This window comes from Herpailurus yagouaroundi, unplaced genomic scaffold (genome assembly GCF_014898765.1).
Source record: "Herpailurus yagouaroundi ecotype Mexico unplaced genomic scaffold, PumYag 162, whole genome shotgun sequence".
In the NCBI taxonomy this organism is placed as follows: domain Eukaryota; kingdom Metazoa; phylum Chordata; class Mammalia; order Carnivora; family Felidae; genus Herpailurus; species Herpailurus yagouaroundi.
In genome coordinates, this window is record NW_024412403.1 from 31,137,798 (window position 1) to 31,155,981 (window position 18,184).

An 18,184-nucleotide genomic window follows, 5' to 3' on the forward strand; every position below is an offset into this window, starting at 1 on the left:
ACTTCACCATATTGCTTTCCAGATGATGGTGCTGGTATAACTTCCTCTCTTCACACATGATTTCACTTATGATGACTAGTAATTTTTTATTTAATCCTTTAGTCTAGACTCTTTTACTGTGAATCTGTCTAAAAACTAGTAGCACCTTAGGGTTCAAGCTAAGCTGATTGAAATGAAGAGTCGTCAGATGTTAAATGGCCTCCATTGTATGCAAAATGTAGGTTCTCAGTTGTCTTCTTTTCTTTCAGGAAGACACCTTTATATGTGAGCTATCCCACACATTTGTCTACAAACTTGATACACACTGTACTATAACCACGTACTTTTCCTAAAATGGTCACTGCTCACACTCACCCCTCAGCACACATAGGAGTAATTGCACAGAGGTGCTCTGTAGGAGCTAAAAGCCTTTTAAGTGCGCCATGAAAATGGCTATTATTAGAGTACTTCCAACTAGTAAAGAGGAAAAAAAGCCTGGCAAGCCAATTCAGACTAAGAAATTCCTGTCTCAGGGAGCCTGGGTGGCTCAGTTGGTTGAGCATCTGACTCTTGATTTTGGCTCAGGTCATGATCTCATGGTTCATGAGTTTGAGCCCTGTGTCAGGCTCTGTGCTGATTGCCTTCTTGGGATTCTGTATCCCTCTCTCTCTGTCCCTCCCTTGCTTGCTCTCTATCTCTTTCAAAATAAATAAAAATAAACTTAGAAAAAAAGAAAAAAAAATTCCTGTCTCAAATAGACCATCTTTGTCTCTAAAGACCTTAATTAAGGCTCTTAGACTTCCATTTTGAAGGATGTAGGAACAGTCCAGGAAATATTCTCTTGGAGATACAGCTGTTGGAGATACAGCTACTGATACCAGATCCTGTCACAGATACTGCTACAGAAAACAAACCAGCATTACACTAGACATTATCTAACTTTTATGAAGTTTGTATGCACAAATTCAATTCCTTCTGAGTTTGCATTAAGGTTAAAATATCACAAGCAATGAAGGGTTCATGAAGAGGTCCAGGTGTGTGGTTCCTGTAGGCCATTCTAAAGTCACTTTTCCATAAAGCCCAAGATGTCCAACACTTAACTTGCCTTAATCTGACTGAATTCTAATTACCTGCACATCTTATGTACCTCTAAATGACACTCCCCATGAGACAGTAAGCCCGTTGAGGGTACAGCCTCAATGTTAGCACAGTGCTGGGGTTAGAGCTGAAGAGCTGTAAGCACATATTGGCTTTGGCTATCATAATATCCAATGACTATTCACTTGCTAATTCTACCATTTCTAGAATGTAATTAATATGATACTATTTGGTAAAATCAAATGTGGTTCCTTCCTGAAAACAATCTTACTGTATCCATGAGAAAGTGTCAGCCCAAATTATTCCCTCATTCTCTTCAAGCAGTAATTCCTAAACCGAATTTGTTCTTTCCCAAATCTAAGGTATTTAGGATAAAAGGTCTTGTTTACTAAAATCATAATTTTATGTATTGATTTTTTAAATTTTGTTTTTAATGTTTATTTGTTTTTTTTTTTTTTCAACGTTTATTTATTTTTGGGACAGAGAGAGACAGAGCATGAACGGGGGAGGGGCAGAGAGAGAGGGACACAGAATCGGAAACAGGCTCCAGGCTCTGAGCCATCAGCCCAGCGCCTGACGCGACGCGGGGCTCGAACTCACGGACCGCGAGATCGTGACCTGGCTGAAGTCGGACGCTCAACCGACTGCGCCACCCAGGCGCCCCTTTATTTGTTTTTTGAGAGAGAGAGAGACAGAGCACAAGTGGGGGAGGGGCAGAGAGAGAAGGAGACACAGAATCTGAAGCAGGCTCCAGGCTCCGAGCTGTCAGCACAGAGCCTGACACGGGGCCCAAACTCATGAACCATGAGATCATGACCTCAGCTGAAGTCAGCCATTTGACTGAGCCACCCAGGTGCCCCTTTATGTAGTGATTTATGCGCTTGACCAGAGGCTGATTTTCCTACCGATTTTAGAAAATTTAATTGTGTCATAAATCTATATTGTTTTTAGATAAGGTAAGCTTACATGATTCAAAATTGAAAAGTATGAAAGAATAGACAGAAAAAGTTACACTGTGAGCCCATCCAGTTGTTCTTTTCAGAGTTCTTGGTTGTTCCTCCTAAAATATTTTGTGTAGATAGATATAAGCAAATACACATACAAAAGGTACATTAGCCTCTCCCCTTTGTTACACAGAAGTTAATATGCTATATGCTATTTTTTTGATCCTTGAAATTTTAGTTGATATATTATGGTGATCCTTCAATATCGATACCAGAGAGGATCCTCCTCCGTTTCTATAGTTAGATAAGCATTGCATTTTATATTGTATGCAAACTGAGTTTTGTTTGTTGAACTTCATTTGTGGAATACAAATCCAATAGGCATTTATATACAAGTCAGTTAGGTCCCCAAAACCACATGAAAAATATGAGAGACCATGGTCCATGGTTAGTGTGTCTGGCCATCGTACCATGTTGTTAAAGTGAGTGAAGCTTATTGACTTAACTGCAATCGGAGTCAGGTATCTGGCTTAGGTGGGTATATCCATTTCAAAAGGAAAACCCAGGATTTTTGGTGTCTAATCCTTTGTATACTTTCCCGTAACCCTTTGCCATTAGGCTGGACTTAAACAATACTTAATAGCAGTGACTAATGGCTGTCGTTCTTCAGCCTGGCAGCAAAACAGAGCAGTTCAGAACTAATCAGAAGATACAATCAGGTATATGTCAAAAGTGAGGGCTACTTTTTGTTTTCTTTCCTCCGATTCTCTGGAGTATTCTCGTTGCAGTAATTTAAGTCATGTCTATATGTACTGGAAGAAAGCTTTATCTGTTGCATTCTTTAAATGGTGATACGAACTAAGTCTAGTTCTTAGCAAAAGGACTAAAAAAAAATGAATAAATCTTAGACCTGTTTGTTTGTTTACAAACATATAAAGACTTGCCTGTCTTTTCTCATTTGAGGTTGGAAGGGAAGTAACATTTTTGGAAATTACCATAATCTTATTGCAACAGAATAGTTAAGAATTGTTCTCTACAGTTTGGCAATACAGCTAATATTTATTGAGAAATTTGTCTTTACCAGGTATTGATTTAGGAGCCTTGCATGTATTAAATCATTGAGCCACTATGAAGTAGCTCCCTTTTATTAGCCCCCTTTTATAAGACAGGGAAATGGGGAGCAGAGAATTTAACTGGCTAAGAAAACAGCAGAACTAGGATTCAGTAGAGCCATAATTAAAAGAAAACAAAAGGCGTTTGATGGCTCAGTGAGTTGAGCATCCGACTCTTCATTTGGTCTCAGGTCATGATCTTAGGGTCTGAGATCAAGCCCCAGGTGGCCACCCCCTCCCTACCCTCACCCCCCTCCCCTGACCCTGGGTGTGGAGCTTGTGGATTCTCTCTCCCTCTTCCTCTACCCATCCCCTACTTGCATAGGCTAGCTCTCTCAAAAACAAAACAAAAACAAACAAAAAAAGACTACAAACGAAACCAAAAATAAATAAATAAATAAATAAGCAGGACATTTAGCTCCAGCACTCTTACTTTCTACCCCTTAACTTAACTTATGTAGGCTCTCAGATGAGGAAATGAGTTCAAAAAGCTCAATGCCATGTCTCTACTAAGTGGAAAAGCCAGGATTTGGCTCCAGGTCTGACAGCAACTCTATATAGTTTTAGTCACTAGGTAGCTATGGGTAAATATACATGTAGGCGTAAACATAGGTGTAGATAAAGATATTTGAGGTAGGTTGTGCATTACTGAGGTGAGTAAATTTCCCCTTGCATTCATTGAAGCAATCATAGATTCTTTGAAATGTTTTATAATTCTGAGTCATGGTTGACTATGCAGTTGTTTCTGCATAGATGCTTGTAAGATCTCTCCTTAAGATCTGTTCAATTATCATTTCTTCTGGGAAGCCTTCTCTGGTCATACTACCCCTGACCCAGCATGTGGAACCAGTCAAGGTTGTCATCTATCCTTGGTGTCACTTCCTCTGCCGTTTCCACAGCTTAGCTAGGTACCTGCCAACACTTTCTCATATGTATTTGTTGAAACGTGTATCTTTTTGGTAGTCTACGATACTTTTAAATAAAGTATGGTGACTTGGTTTTTGTATCTAAGGCATGTGGCATGTTGTTTGGCCCCTGGTAGGCAATCAATGAAAACATTTTAAAATTGATAACTCCTATACTGTCCTAAATGTCTCTATCTTAATATTTGCTTAACTGTAATGAATTTGAGCTATATACCTTGAAGAAATGTGATACTGTTAAAGTAAAATATGGAATAATATGTTTTTACGTTCTCAATTTGGATAAATTTTTAAAATTTATCCTGGGTGGCTCAGTCGGTTGAGCATCCGACTCCGGCTCAGGTCATAATCTCGCGGTCCGGGAGTTCGAGCCCCGCGTCAGGCTCTGTGCCAACAGCTTGGAGCCTGGAGCCTGTTTCGGATTCTGTTTCTCCCCATCTCTCTGACCCTCCCCCGTTCATGCTCTGTCTCTCTCTGTCGCAATAAATAAATAAATAAATAAATAAATAAATAAATAAATGTTAAAAAAAATTTTGAAAAAATTAAATATTTTAAAATAATTTTTATCTTTTGTGAACTAACCCTATTGTGCCTCTAAAATCTGTTACTCTGAAATTCTCCCACTTGACCTTCTTGCTACTTGTTTTCAACACACTCCTTGGCTCTTATGGAGCCTATTCTTTGCTTCCTTGGAATCTCTCCCTGTTGTACCCATCGTCTCCTTCCTGGCCTTGCTACTCCTGACTCATCTCCTAGATGACAATCTGCTTCAGGCTCCCATTTGCCTTACCAGGTCCCCTGAGAGGGTCTCTATATTGTGGCAGTTCAGTTGTTAGCTTTCATCCTCGACTTCTCAGCCAGGCAGATCATCTGTCTTTATCTCCTGGGAGAAGCAAAGTTATTTGGATTGCCCTAAAACACTCAGGAAGAGTTAATGGATAGTCACTCCTAAAGCACATTTTCTGTTTCAACACTTTTACTTTGCACCTCTGTGCAATAGGATAATATTAGTAGGCTACTAATATTAAATTTACGAAACAAGAAACATCTATCAAAATAACTGCCATCAGTGAACCACCTAAATTTGAATTTCTTTTCTTATAATCAGCAGCAAGCCAAAAAAAAAAACCTCCTACTTTTTTATAAGAAATCAAAATAATGCAAATTTTACTTTAGAATCTGAAACACACTAGCAAAGTGCGCTGTTTAAACTTCTCCTTCTTGGGGCGCCTGGGTGGTTCAGTTGGTTAAGCATCTGACTTCAGCTCAGGTCATGATCTTGCGGTCCAGTCCGTGAGTTTGACAGCCTGTGTCATGGCTCTATGCTGACAGCACAGTGCCTAGAGCCTGCTTCGGATTCTGTGTCTCCCTCTCTCTCTCTCTGCCCCTCCCCACCTCGCACTCTGTCCCTCTCTTTCAAAAATAAATAAACATTTAAAAAATTAAAAAAAATAAACTTTTCCTTCCCATTGTCAGTATGGCACCATTGATTTGGATGTAGGGATGTCATGGGATGCTGGCCGATTGATGATCTTTCTTCTGTGTCCATCACAGAGAAGGAGAATAGAGAGTTTGAAGGAAGGTTAAAAGACACAGGACCAAAGTGAAAATGGAAATAAAAGGGTAATAACAGAGATAAATTACATCTGGGGATTTTTTAGAATTCAATAATTGACAGAATTAGTTGTGCTTAATTTTCTTAAAATACTTTGATTTCTTGGATTAAAGTGCCACTCTTTTCTCCTCTTTCTCTCTTTATCTCTCTCTTTTTCTTTTTTGAAATCAGAGCGGTGAGTGTTGCAGAGATTATCTTCAGTGATAAATCTGTGTGAAGAGAAATGTTTCTCTTATTCTCCCCACTGATTAGCACAATCTCAAATGGCATGTGTGAGAAACCTCCATCTTTTGATGCCATTCCTGCATCCCTACTCCAGCCCCAGACTCAAAGAGAGTCAGATCAGAGTGTTCCTTTTCCTTTTTCCCCTTGAAAAAGAAACTGGCATTTCTCCCCATTTCTTCTTAAAGCAGACATTTAGAATAATCGAGACAGTGTTCTTACATTTTCTGTTTCCATGGAACCTACAGAAGGTCTAACGTATCCAGGATGCCCTGTTAGCCCATAAAGCCATTATCAGATTTCCAGTCTCTTGAGCTTAACTTAGATCTTCAGAAATATAATGCAGGGCTGTTTTCAACAGAGAAACTCTGCATGAAGGGCCTTTTAAATGATAGCTTCTAAACTTTCGGTATGCCTTTGATGATTTCACACTCTGACTATTTTTGCATCTTCCTGACATTTGCAGTTCCCTTGAGGCACATATTATAGTACACACACTACCCATGCTTAGATAATCACGAGTTTAGATATTTGTGAATGTTTAGGTTCTGAAGAAGAAAAGTGACTTCGGGCAAGGATACTTGTCAACATGAGCATAGAAAATCTCAGGAAATTCTATTTGCATGTGTCCACAGTTGTGAGTATTCAGTTTTGTTTTTTTTTCACCCCATATGACTTCTTTATTTTTGCTATTGCTATTTTGTTTTGCTTGATAGTCCTTTTGTATTCATGTATGTTCAACTATTCATGTGAATTCATCATGGAAATTTTCTGATTTGTTGGGGGTGGGGAGATTATATGAGACTTGATACCATTTTGACATGAAATCTAATTTTTTCTAGGGATAAATACGATATGTCCAGGAGATTTCATTTTAACCCCCACCCCTTGGATAATATACATTAAATGCCCAAGCTAAGTTTGTCCTTGAGGCCTTGCAAATAATTCAGAATTCCTGGCGGAGTCAGGAATTGATATTTTGGGGACATACCAACAAGTGAGCACATATTAAAGATTGTTTCGTTCTTGATCTTAATTTTCTAAACAGAGGAAATGGCAGGCCTGCTGTGAATGGAAAGCTGTGTAAGATAAGATTAAACCTGGAAATGGATATCAAAAAATAATTAAAATTTCAGATGAGACAGAGTAGACATTTCTGACATTCCCATTTTATATTCTGTTATACATCTATGATTATTTTCATTAATCATGACTTGTAGAGTCTCCCTTACTTAATTCTACATTGAACTGTATTGAATTTCAAGGTTTATTATTAGGGCAATCAAAATTGGGCTGAAAGTTTTGTGTAGGTCCCTAAAGGTAGGTTTATTCTTTGTGATCCACAAGCTACTGAGTCCAGAACTCTCTTCTACACTTTACCAAGGAGGAAGAGGAGATTGAAGAGTGCTACCTATAGGAAATTTAAGATTTGGGTTATTTTCTTTCTCTTTGCTTCATCCATGCTTCTTTACAACAGAATAGAGTTTTCATCCATCATATGATCTTTAGTATTTCATAGATGTTTATCACTTCCGTTTTAGTGCACTAGCCTAGACAAGCTCAAATAAAATCACTACAAATTCCAAGGCCTTATCCATATATGTTTGGGGAAGGAAAAAATTATATTTAGAACAACTTAACTAAAAGAGTTTTATAAAAAATTTCGAAAGTATTTCTAGGAAGAATTGGCCAGTTGACAAAAGCAAAACACATTCTCCTGAGTGTTTTTACATGCAAAATATTTCCAGAAAAAGAGAATCAGGATTGGTACTACTTTCTCCTATACCTTCTTTATGCGTTCATCATAAATATGCATTCATCATAAATGCATGCATTCTTTATGCATTCATCATAAATATATGTGATATTTGGTGGAGATTAGTGCTAAATTATTTACCAGGGTGCTAAAATCTATATATCAACTGAAACTCTTTAAAGAGGATCTTATTAATGCCAGTCTGAAATATATTAATTAATTTCTCCCAGATACTCTGATAATACTTGCTTCCCAGAGTCTGACTGTGTAATGACTTACACTACACTTATGAACCCCTAATTCATCTCTTTCCAATCTGTGGAGCTTCCATTATTAATTATATTCAAATTTATTTTCCAAAAAAAAAAAAAATGCCTAAGACTGAAAAGTACTCCTTAGGCCCATTTCCCAGATAGATAAACAGATCCTCTATCTGAACAGAAGATAAGTACCGCTCTTCATCTTGTAGAAACAATTGCATGATAGCCTTGTAGTCAACTATTAGAAGATATACACTGCTTGAACACAAAGACTGTGCCTCATTGGTCTATATGCCTAGTACTTTACCTGAGACACAAATAATACTCAGTGTCATTTTAATACATACAATAAGAGGAAGATGGCGGCGTAGGAGGACGCTGGGCTCACCGCGTGTCCTACTGATCACTTAGATTCCACCTACACCTGCCTAAATAACCCAGAAAACCGCCAGAGGATTAGCAGAACGGAGTCGCCAGAGCCAAGCGCAGACGAGAGGCCCACGGAAGAGGGTAGGAAGGGCGGCGAGGCGGTGCGCGCTCCACGGACTGGCGGGAGGGAGCCCGGGCGGAGGGGCAGCTCGCCGGCCAAGCAGAGCCCCTGAGTCTGGCTTGCAAAAAGCAGAGGGGCCTGACGGACTGTGTTCTGACAGGAAGCGCGACTTAGCAGCTGGGAGGTCATAAGTTAACAGCTCTGCTCAGAAAGCGGGAAGGCTGGAGGACAAAGGGAGGGAGAGCTGCTGAGCCCCCGGACGACAGAGCTCAGTTTGGTGGGGAGCAAAAGCGCTCGCCAGCGCCATCTCCCCCGCCCATCCCCCAGCCAAAATCCCAAAGAGAACCAGTTCCTGCCAGGGAACTTGCTCGCTCCCTGCAAACACCCAACTCTGTGCTTCTGCGGAGCCAAACCTCCGGCAGCGGATCTGACTCCCTCCCGCTGCCACAGGGCCCCACCTGAAGTGGATCACCTAAGGAGAAGCGAGCTAAGCCTGCCCCTCCTGCCCCTGTGCACCTTGCCTACCCACCCCAGCTAAGACGCCGGATCCCCAGCATCACAAGCCTGGCAGTGTGCAAGTAGCCCAGACAGGCCACGCCACCCCACAGTGAATCCCGCCCGTAGGAGAGGGGAAGAGAAGGCACACACAAGTCTGACTGTGGCCCCAGCGGTGGGCTGGGGGCAGACATCAGGTCTGACTGCGGCTCCGCCCACCAACTCCAGTTATACACCACAGCACAGGGGAAGTGCCCTGCAGGTCCTCACCACGCCAGGGACTATCCAAAATGACCAAGCGGAAGAATTCCCCTCAGAAGAATCTCCAGGAAATAACAACAGCTAATGAGCTGATCAAAAAGGATTTAAAGGGGCGCCTGGGTGGCGCAGTCGGTTAAGCGTCTGACTTCAGCCAGGTCACGATCTCACAGTCCGTGAGTTCCAGACCCGCGTCAGGCTCTGGGCTGATGGCTCAGAACCTGGAGCCTGTTTCCGATTCTGTGTCTCCCTCTCTATCTGCCCCTTCCCGTTCATGCTCTGTCTCTCTCTGTCCCAAAAATAAATAAACGTTGAAAAAAAATTAAAAAAAAAAGGATTTAAATAATATAACAGAAAGTGAATTTAGAATAATAGTCATAAAATTAATCTCTGGGCTTGAAAACAGTATAGAGGACAGCAGAGAATCTCTTGCTACAGAGATCAAGGGACTGAGGAACAGTCACGAGGAGCTGAAAAACGCTTTAAATGAAATGCAAAACAAAATGGAAACCACCACGGCTCGGATTGAAGAGGCAGAGGAGAGAATAGGTGAACTAGAAGATAAAGTTATGGAAAAAGAGGAAGCTGAGAAAAAGAGAGATAAAAAAATCCAGGAGTATGAGGGGAAAATTAGAGAACTAAGTGATACACTAAAAAGAAATAATATACACATAATTGGTATCCCAGAGGAGGAAGAGAGAGGGAAAGGTGCTGAAGGGGTACTTGAAGAAATAATAGCTGAGAACTTCCCTTAAGTGGGGAAGGAAAAAGGCATTGAAATCCAAGAGGCACAGAGAACTCCCTTCAGACGTAACTTGAATCGATCTTCTGCACGACATATCATAGTGAAACTGGCAAAATACAAGGATAAAGAGAAAATTCTGAAAGCAGCAAGGGGTAAACGTGCCCTCACATATAAAGGGAGACCTATAAGACTCGTGACTGATCTCTCTTTTGAAAGTTGGCAGGCCAGAAAGAATTGGCACGAGATTTTCAGTGTGCTAGACAGAAAAAATATGCAGCCGAGAATCCTTTATCCAGCAAGTCTGTCATTTAGAATAGAAGGAGAGATAAAGGTCTTCCCAAACAAACAAAAACTGAAGGAATTTGTCACCACTAAACCAGCCCTCCAAGAGATCCTAAGGGGGACCCTGTGAGACAAAGTACCAGAGACATCACTACAAGCATAAAACATACAGACATCACAATGACTCTAAACCCACATCTTTCTATAATAACACTGAATGTAAATGGATTAAATGCACCAACTAAAAGACATAGGGTATCAGAATGGATAAAAAAACAAGACCCATCTATTTGCTGTCTACAAGAGACTCGTTTTAGACCTGAGGACACCTTTAGATTGAGAGTGAGGGGATGGAGAACTATTTATCATGCTACTGGAAGCCAAAAGAAAGCTGGAGTAGCCATACTTATATCAGACAAACTATACTTTAAAGTAAAGGCTGTAACAAGAGATGAAGAAGGACATTATATAATAGTGACAGGGTCTATCCATCAGGAAGAGCTAACAATTATAAATGTCTATGCGCCGAATACCGGAGCGCCCAAATATATAAAACAATGACTCATAAACATAAGCAACCTTATTGAGAAGAATGTGGTAATTGCAGGGGACTTTAACACCCCACTTACAGAAATGGATAGATCATCTAGACACACGGTCAATAAAGAAACAAGGGCCCTGAATGAGACATTGGATCAGATGGACTTGACAGATATATTTAGAACTCTGCATCCCAAAGCAACAGAATATACTTTCTTCTCGAGTGCACATGAAACATTCTCCAAGATAGATCATATACTGGGTCACAAAACAGCCCTTCATAAGTTTACCAGAATTGAACTTATACCATGCATACTTTCAGACCACAATGCTATGAAGCTTGAAATCAACCACAGAAAAAAGTCTGGAAAACCTCCAGAAGCATGGAGGTTAAAGAACACCCTACTAACGAATGAGTGGGTCAACCAGGCAATTAGAGAAGAAATTGAAAAATATATGGAAACAAACGAAAATGAAAATACAACAATCCAAACGCTTTGGGACGCAGCGAAGGCAGTCCTGAGAGGAAAATACATTGCAATCCCGGCCTATCTCAAGAAACAAGAAAAATCCCAAATACAAAATCTAACAGCACACCTAAAGGAAATAGAAGCAGAACAGCAAAGGCAGCCTAAACCAGCAGAAGAAGAGAAATAATAAAGATCAGAGCAGAAATAAACAATAGAGAATCTAAAAAAACTGTAGAGCAGATCAATGAAACCAAGAGTTGGTTTTTTGAAAAAATAAACAAAATTGACAAACCTCTAGCCAGGCTTCTCAAAAAGAAACGGGAGATGACCCAAATAGATAAAATCATGAATGAAAATGGAATTATTACAACCAATCCCTCAGAGATACAAACAATTATCAGGGAATACTATGAAAAATTATATGCCAACAAATTGGACAACCTGGAAGAAATGGACAAATTCCTGAACACCCACACTCTTCCAAAACTCAATCAGGAGGAAATAGAAAGCTTGAACAGACCCATCACCAGCGAAGAAATTGAATCGGTTATCAAAAATCTCCCAACAAATAAGAGTCCAGGACCAGATGGCTTCCCAGGGGAGTTCTACCAGACGTTTCAAGCAGAGATAATACCTATCCTTCTCAAGCTATTCCAAGAAATAGAAAGGGAAGGAAAACTTCCAGACTCATTCTATGAAGCCAGTATTACTTTGATTCCTAAACCAGACAGAGACCCAGTAAAAAAAGAGAACTACCGGCCAATATCCCTGATGAATATGGATGCCAAAATTCTCAATAAGATACTAGCAAATCGAATTCAACGGCATATAAAAAGAATTATTCACCATGATCAAGTGGGATTCATTCCTGGGATGCAGGGCTGGTTCAACATTCGCAAATCAATCAACGTGATACATCACATTAACAAAAAAAAAAAAAAAAAGAGAAGAACCATATGATCCTGTCAATCGATGCAGAAAAGGCCTTTGACAAAATCCAGCACCCTTTCTTAATAAAAACCCTTGAGAAAGTCGGGATAGAAGGAACATACTTAAAGATCATAAAAGCCATTTATGAAAAGCCCACAGCTAACATCATCCTCAACGGGGAAAACCTGAGAGCTTTTTCCCTGAGATCAGGAACACGACAGGGATGCCCACTCTCACCACTGTTGTTTAACATAGTGCTGGAAGTTCTAGCATCAGCCATCAGACAACAAAAGGAAATCAAAGGCATCAAAATTGGCAAAGATGAAGTCAAGCTTTCGCTTTTTGCAGATGACATGATATTATACATGGAAAATCTGATAGACTCCACCAAAAGTCTGCTAGAACTAATACAGGAATTCAGCAAAGTTGCAGGATACAAAATCAATGTACAGAAATCAGTTGCATTCTTATACACTAACAATGAAGCAACAGAAAGACAAATAAAGAAACTGATCCCATTCACAATTGCACCAAGAAGCATAAAATACCTAGGAATAAATCTAACCAAAGATGTAAAGGATCTGTATGCTGAAAACTATCGAAAGCTTATGAAGGTAATTGAAGAAGATTTAAAGAAATGGAAAGACATTCCCTGCTCATGGATTGGAAGAATAAATATTGTCAAAATGTCAATACTACCCAAAGCTATCTACACATTCAATGCAATCCCAATCAAAATTGCACCAGCATTCTTCTCGAAACTAGAACAAGCAATCCTAAAATTCATATGGAACCACAAAAGGCCCCGAATAGCCAAAAGAATTTTGAAGAAGAAGACCAAAGCAGGAGGCATCCCAATCCCAGACTTTAGCCTCTACTACAAAGCTGTCATCATCAAGACAGCATGGTATTGGCACAAAAACAGACACATAGACCAATGGAATAGAATAGAAACCCCAGAACTAGACCCACAAACGTGTGGCCAACTCATCTTTGACAAAGCAGGAAAGAACATCCAATGGAAAAAAGACAGTCTCTTTAACAAATGGTGCTGGGAGAACTGGACAGCAACATGCAGAAGGTTGAAACTAGACCACTTTCTCACACCATTCACAAAAATAAACTCAAAATGGATAAAGGACCTGAATGTGAGGCAGGAAACCATCAAAACCTTAGAGGAGAAAGCAGGAAAAGACCTCTCTGACCTCAGCCGTAGCAATCTCTTACTCGACACATCCCCAAAGGCAAGGGAATTAAAAGCAAAAGTGAATTACTGGGACCTTATGAAGATAAAAAGCTTCTGCACAGCAAAGGAAACAACCAACAAAACTAAAAGGCAACCAACGGAATGGGAAAAGATATTTGCAAATGACATATCGGACAAAGGGCTAGTATCCAAAATCTATAAAGAGCTCACCAAACTCCACACCCGAAAAACAAATAACCCAGTGAAGAAATGGGCAGAAAACATGAATAGACACTTCTCTAAAGAAGACATCCGGATGGCCAACAGTCACATGAAAAGATGTTCAGCATCGCTCCTTATCAGGGAAATACAAATCAAAACCACACTCAGGTATCACCTCATGCCAGTCCGAGTGGCCAAAATGAACAAATCAGGAGACTCTAGATGCTGGAGAGGATGTGGAGAAACGGGAACCCTCTTGCACTGTTGGTGGGAATGCAAATTGGTGCAGCCGCTCTGGAAAGCAGTGTGGAGGTTCCTCAGAAAATTAAAAATAGACCTACCCTATGACCCAGCAATAGCACTGCTAGGAATTTATCCAAGGGACACAGGAGTACTGATGCATAGGGGCACTTGTACCCCAATGTTCATAGCAGCACTCTCAACAATAGCCAAATTATGGAAAGAGCCTAAATGTCCATCAACTGATGAATGGATAAAGAAATTGTGGTTTATATACACAATGGAATACTACGTGGCAATGAGAAAGAATGAAATATGGCCTTTTGTAGCAACGTGGATGGAACTGGAGAGTGTGATGCTAAGTGAAATAAGCCATACAGAGAAAGACAGATACCATATGGTTTCACTCTTATGTGGATCCTGAGAAACTTAACAGGAACCCATGGGGGAGGGGAAGGAAAAAAAAAAAGAGGTTAGAGTGGGAGAGAGCCAAAGCATAAGAGACTGTTAAAAACTGAGAACTAACTGAGGGTTGATGGGGGGTGGGAGGGAGGAGAGGGTGGGTGATGGGTATTGAGGAGGGCACCTTTTGGGATGAGCACTGGGTGTTGTATGGAAACCAATTTGACAATAAATTTCATATATTAAAAAAATACATACAATAAGAAATTTGCAACATATATTGAATGTTCCTTACAGAGTCTTGAACCATCAATGAAAGACAATTAGAATTTGAGTTATGAAAACTTGAAATATTGAGATCTAGAATATGACTTCTAGATTTATGGACATTTCCACTAATGAACAAAACTTTAAGTAGTGTAAACCTTCTTCTCTCTACCCCAAACTTTTCAAAAATTTCCACAATTTCAAAGCTTTTGGGCTCATTACATTGCTGACTCTTTCTAGGAGACAGTTTCCATTCTCTGGTAGGTAGAAACACCTACCATGTTTGGTTAGAATCCAGTTCTGATTTCAAATATAAAATGTGTTTCTTTGTTTTAACATTTATTAGATCATCTGTAAGTGATTTGTGTAATATTGCCCTTTGTTTTAACATTCACAATTATAATCATTTCAAATCTTTTCCATATCAATTGTGATATCAATTGTGATGTGACCTTTTCAAGGCAGTGCTTGGATCTAGCAAATACATCTGGTGATAACTTTGGAACAGAGTTTAACAATGATAAGCTATGAAGAAACCTAACCGTCTACCATGGTATATCTGCGGAAGTTCCTCCTCCAGATACCTTTTACATCTTTTCTTGTGGGAAAATTGGGTTACAAAAGTTTTCACTTCTGTGAGGTCTTTGGAATGAACTCTCAAATGAAATAAGACACCTCCATTCACAGTCCTATAAGGGGAACTTGCTGTGTTCTCCTATCTTATGTAACAATGAAGACACTTCATCAAAGGGTTTTGATGATTTACCCAAAACCCTCAATAAAGTGAGCGGCAAAAGGGTGCCTGGATGGTTCAGTTGGTGGAGCATAAGACTCTTGATCTTGGGGTTGTGGGTTCAAGCCCCACGCTGGGACTTTCAGATTTTAAAATAAAATCTTAAAAAAAAAAAATGAGGAGTGATAGAGACTTGATCCTAGAACACAGATCCTAACACTCTGTCCAGAGATTTCTATCACTTCATTTCTAATCCTAAATCTAAAAGTAAAATCTAACAATAGCAGCAGCAGCAACAACAATACAACAAAGAAAAACAAAAATATGAAATGCTGTTTGTAAAATAAATTTGTAATGACATCTATATTTTATTATTCTAATAGTAATTCTTATCAAGTGTTTTCTAATAGGGAGCGCTATGTACTGTGCTAAGTATTTTACTTGTATTTTATTATTTAACTTTATAGGAACCCTCAAAAGTGACAATTAATATTATCCTTATCTTACAAATGTGAAAATTAGAACTTAAAAAAGTTAAATACTTTTCACAAGATTGCACAGCCAGTGGTATCCTAAGTGGAATCAATTCAAATTCTGACTTCAGATCCTTTTCTCATAATGGACACAGTAGTATACATTTCAGATTACAAACATTTAAGTAATACATCATTATAGCAACATTTAGTTTAGTATTAATTACATCAGGTACATTTCTAGTAGCACTTGAGGGTCATAAAACGTTTAATTAAAACATGTTTTCTTGGGGCGCCTGGGTGGCGCAGTCGGTTAAGCGTCCGACTTCAGCCAGGTCACGATCTCGCGGTCCGTGAGTTCGAGCCCCGCGTTGGGCTCTGGGCTGATGGCTCAGAGCCTGGACCCTGTTTCTGATTCTGTGTCTCCCTCTCTCTCTGCCCCTCCCCCGTTCATGCTCTGTCTCTCTCTGTCCCAAAAAAATAAATAAACGTTAAAAAAAAATTAAAAAAAAAACATGTTTTCTTAACTGTTAAAATTTAGTTAATTTTCTCAACTAGATTAATTCTCATTTTTAACTTCATTTTTCTTTCTTAAATGGGAAACATTTGAAGGTCAAATGTGGAAGTATTTTTGCTTTAATTATGAAAATGAATATAATTTGTCCCACCACTCACCCTTGCCAAGTAGTCAGATGTTTATAGCAAAGTTAGTTATATTCTCTTAATATCTATAAGCTGCCAGCTCAAACTCTTTGTGTAGACATTCATATACTCATACATGTACTTTTCCTATAAAAGTAAAATTTTACTAAAATGTAAATGGATGTGGGGTTCTTTTCTCAATTTATATTGAACAACGAATATGTTTTTGGATTCCTTCCACTACATCAATATTATGATCCCTTCTCTCCTCCCTCTCTCCCTACCCCAGTCCCCTCCTCCCTTTTCCCCCTCCTTCTCATCCTCCTCCTCTTCTTTCTTTTTCTCACAATTAATGTTAAATTCTAGTTTCTGCTGGGAAGGAGTGATGCATCTTGAGTACTTTATCACACTCTTCAATTTGGCCTTTTACCACCATAGTAAATTGACTGTAAATCAGGGAGGAAATTTAATATACCAATAAAATCTATAAAAATTTGTCTTAAAAAGCAGTGTTCTCTAAAAGCAATTTTTAAATGGAAAGAGGATTTAGCATTTGTAAATATAGAACATACACTGAACTCAGATTTGGCTATGGAGATCTTTCCTTATTTATATTCAATTTCTTATTTAAAAAATCCCTCTATCCCAGGTATATGCTCCCAATCCAGTAGCCTCTAGCCCCATGTGCCTATTTACAGTCAAATTATTTAAAATTAAATAAAATATAAAATTTAGTTCCTCATTTTCATTAGCCACATTTTAACTGTTCAATAGCTGCTTGTGTTGGTGGCTGTATCTCAATAGCACAGATATAAATCATTTCTATCACAGCAAGTTCTCTTGGACAGCACTGTCCAATAGAGTTGGAGATTTAACTAATCAAGAAAATCAGAGTATTACAGAAATCATTCTAATATCTAGAATATGTATATGTGTTTATATAGAATATATATATATAACTCTCTAACTATATGTATGTATTTCCTTACTCCCCTTTTTCTTTGAATAATTTTAATTTTGACCTAAGTCATTAATATTTTTCTTATTTTTATTTTATTTTTTTTATATTTCAACAAGATCACATTGGCATAGCCACATTATATCCATGTAGGTGTGCGTTTGTGATATCACTTGCAGCTAGTATAGATACTAAATCCAAAGAGGTGCTCCTCCAGGCCATGGAAGGACAAGGTTATACTGTTGCCTTACACTTCATAATGTCAAACACATTCACTCTGAAGGAATGAAAAGAGAATTATAAACTTGTGATTTTACTCGATGGTGTACAATGATCTATATTCAGAACAGGGGAAGTGGGGCTCCATCTTGGGGCTGGACCACCTCTATGAGAGTAAGAGTTGGTGGGATGATGATGGTAGGAGCCAGGGCCTCAGGCTGGTCTCTGAGCCCCTTCATCCACATCAACAGTATAGCTTTGAGTGCATCCCCAGATTCTCTATGTTACCTAATCTACAGATAATCTGCAAACTGATTAGCTGCCTCCTTGAAAAACTAAAATCGGTGTAAAAAAAATTCCTAAAGTTAAGTACTTTGGTTTTCTTTTTTGATCTATGAAAACTATAATCAAAATGTAATAAAAAAAGAATAAACACTATATTTTAAAGTAATTTGTGATCATTTGTATTTTAAACATATATGGCAATCCAGATTGTCCATTATTCCCGCAAGCATCACATTCAGTCTACACAGTGTCTAAAGCATTCTTATTGGGGTGAGAGTCCACGGATTCCCCAGCATCCCAACATCTTAGAGCATCTCTCCAGTCTTTATCTCTCATTAGAAGCTCTTTCAACTTCCAGATAAGTAAACACATGTGTCCTCTCCCTTCCCTACACTTTCTGGATTGTTCCAGTAACTTTACATTCCAAGTCTGCCTTCA

General features: G+C 39.1%; 1 protein-coding gene across 19 annotated transcripts in view; it reads left to right on the top strand.

Moving 5' to 3' along the window:
- Positions 1 to 18,184, top strand: part of ROBO2 (roundabout guidance receptor 2) — a 1,749,879-nt gene that overhangs the window by 1,454,227 nt on the left and 277,468 nt on the right. The window lies entirely within an intron of this gene.